Source organism: Mus pahari, chromosome 1, assembly GCF_900095145.1.
Source record: "Mus pahari chromosome 1, PAHARI_EIJ_v1.1, whole genome shotgun sequence".
Lineage (NCBI taxonomy): Eukaryota > Metazoa > Chordata > Mammalia > Rodentia > Muridae > Mus > Mus pahari.
This window is the reverse complement of record NC_034590.1, coordinates 1,329,148-1,332,637: the sequence shown is the minus strand read 5'-3', so window position 1 is coordinate 1,332,637 and position 3,490 is coordinate 1,329,148.

Below are 3,490 nucleotides of genomic sequence, written 5' to 3'. Positions count from 1 at the left end.
GAGAGGGAGAGGGAGAGGGAGAGGGAGAGGGAGAGGAGGAAAGAGAGGGAAAGTGTGTTAAGTCACCAGAGGCCATCAGCTTCTAGCCTCCAGAACAGTAAGAGAGAGTTACAGGCCAGATAGCGTCCAGCACTATGTCCCACCTCAGTCCCTGCCAGGGCTGGCTCCTGGCATGGTAGGGCACTTGATGAATCAACATGTGAGGTTCTAGGTTCAATCCCGAGTCTAGTTTAGAAAGTAAATACATTCCAAGCCAGCAGCCTGCAGAAGTCCACACATGCAGCACTGTTTTCTGTTTTGTTTTTTAAGTATTTTATGTGTACAAGTGTCTTGCTGTCTGGGTGTCTGTGTACAGTGCCTGAGGAGGCTGGAAGAAAGTGATGAAGTCCCTGGAAATAGAGATACAAACAGTTGTATGTGGCTATGTAGGTCCTGGGAATAGCACCAGCATCTGCTGTAAGAGCGGTCATTGCTCTTAAAGGGCCATGCACCTCTCCAGCCCTGCATATTTCCTGAGCTGTAACTCAAGTACTTTTCTCTCTTCTTCTTCTTCTTCTTCCTCCTTCCCCGCCCACCTCGAGGGGATTTTCCCCCACAAACTGCCAAAAGCCTGAGTGTGGTTTCCTTACACTCTGAGTTTTTCCACTCTCTTTCCTTCCATCGTGCAGCAGCTCGACAACCTCCATTGTTGACCGCACTAGCCTTCTTGGACCTGTTAGGAGGTAGTTTCCTGAGTTCAGCCATCTCAGGAGGAACGCCACCGTACGAGCAGGATCAAAACTACGTTCATGTTCCCAGGCCCTGGAACCCAACTCCCCTCCTGCTTCTTCAGAAGTTTCGTGTTTGTCTGTTAGCCAGTAAAGAATGTAAAGAGAAAAAAGATGCTGTCATCCCATTATCTAAACTAAGACAAGCAAGTCATCAATGTGCTGTCTGTCCTGACTTAATTGACTATGTGGAGCTTGCCCACTCCTTTGTTCTAGGTCAGAGTCCAGGAGGGGACCTGATGCAAAAGCTGACCCAAGTACCCTGAAACCAGGTGACAGGCATACGGCCCAATCACCAACATTAACTTCCTTGCTTAACCCCTTGTAAAGAAAAATATGATCGGTCAATGCAACAGCCCACCCTGATCCCCCTTGCTTTCTTTTCCCATCCTATAAAAAATTTGTATAACCTCCCTCGAGTTCCGAATGACCCTGAATGTGTCCATGAGCACAGTGAAAGGCTTCATTTTCAAGCTCCTGCACCTGAAGTGAGTGCGAGTTTTCTCAGCTCTCATCTGGCACCCAACAGGACCATCTCTAGAAAACAAGGGGGTTGCTTCCTCTTCACCACCCTCCTCCTCTGGGCAGCAATTGTTGAGATTTACAGCTCGCCAGCCTGGTGGTTTTTCTCCAAAATCTAGGCTGGAGAGGTGGCTCCGCATCTAAGGGTCCTCAGCGCTCTCCCAGAGGACCCTAGCTTGGGTCGTAGCACCTTCAGTTTCATAACTGTGTCTGTAACTCCAGGGCACGGGGATCCAACACCCTATTCTTGCCTCCAAGGGCACCTGGATCACACACAAAGCACAAACATACATGCAGACATAACATCCACATACATAAAAAGAAATACAAGCTGGGTAATGGTGACACATGCCTGTAATCCCAGCACTTGGGAGGCAGAGGCAGGTGGATTTCTGAGTTTGAAGCCAGCCTGGTCTACAGAGTGAGTTCCAGGACAGCCAGGGCTACACAGAGGAACCCTGTCTCNAAAAAAAAAAAAAAAGAAAGAAAAAAAAAAGAAAGAAAAAGAAATACAAAACAAAAAGATCTAATAAACTTGTCCTTGTGCTTCAGTTTTTTTTTTTTTTTTATACTTGTTTTTCAGTTGTGGGATATCCAAGCAAGGCTGCTTGCTGCTTGTGGACGTTGTACATCGTGGTGCGCACTAGGCTCCGCACCACGATGTACAACGTCCACAAGCAGTAATCCCAGTGCTTGAAGGACAAAGTCTAGCGGTTTTTGATGAGTTTCAGACCAGAGGTCTACATAATGAGTTCTAGGTCAGACAGAACCACACAGTGAGAACCTGACTTCATAAAATAAAACAAAAAAACTGAACATAAAATAAAACAAGCCAGACATTAAAAAAAGAAAAATAAAGAAAGAAAGAAAAGAAAAGAAAAGAAAGGAAAGGAAAGCCAAGACTAAACTTTATTAAGGCCCCATTTACGCAGTAAAAGGCGCCATGTACAGTGATCGCTTGCATCCGGGCAGACACTGATATTCTTCCTCTTCATTTCATGTGCTCAAACACCCACTCATCTGCTTTCCCTAGGAACAGCTTGGCTTTGCTTGCTCTGGGGTTCTGTATGAATAGGATTACACCCTCTGCCAGATCCCACCGTCTGGCTGTGTTCACTGTGCATACATGGGTTTTTGTTGGAATTTACTGTTTCTTCTTCCTCACCCCCCCCATCTTCTGCTCTCCCCCATTTGGTTGTTTTGAGAACGGGTCCTGTTTTGTAGTCTAGATCTATTGGAACTTCAGATTCTCCTACCTCAGTCTGCCAAGTGCCAGTATTACAAGGTAGGTACCACCATATCTAGCTGAAGCACGACTTAAAAAGTTTAAACACTTATCGTATATACACATATATGTGTGTGTATTGTATATATACATATATACACATATGTATACACACACGTACATGGGTGGGTGCATGTATTCCATCTATAGCATGGATGCAGAGGTCAACTTTTGGGCATTCTTCCTTCTATCATATTAGGTTCCAGGGATCAAACTCAGATCATTAGCTCCTCACCAAGATCCTTTATCTGATGAGCCATCTAGATGACTCAAGCATGCTGCTTTTATTTACTTTCTTTCTTAAATTTTTTTTTGTTTTGTTTTGTTTTTCGAGACAGGGTTTCTCTGTGTAGCCCTGGCTGTCCTGGAACTCACTTTGTAGACCAGGCTGGCCTCAAACTCAGAAATTCGCCTGCCTCTGCCTCCCGGGTGCTGGGATTAAAGGTGTGCGCCACCACATCCGGCCTGTCTTTAATTTTTATGTATGTGGATATTAAGTGTGCATGGATGTCAGTGTGTCCCATGGATGCAATGTCAGCAGAGGCCTGAAGAGTATTAGATCTGAGACTGGAGTGAAAGCGGTTGTGAGCTGCTGGGAATTGACCCCGGCTCCAGAGCAGCCAGCGTTCTTTGACTGGCGAGACATCTCTCCAGTCCAGGTTTTATTGTTTTATTTGGTTTGTTTTGGTTACAGTGTTTCACTGTGTAACCCTGGCTGCCCGGAATGGCTTTGTGCGTAACTCCTGGCACGCCTTTCTGTCCACCTTCAATCTTAAACCCGTAATCCGTATTAAAGTGTCCTTAGTTGTAAGCATGGTAGCACACACCTTGAATTTCAGTTACCAGGGAGGCAGAGGCACACATGGGCTTATCTCTGTGAGTCTGAGATTTAGCCAGGCCTTAACACCCACACACA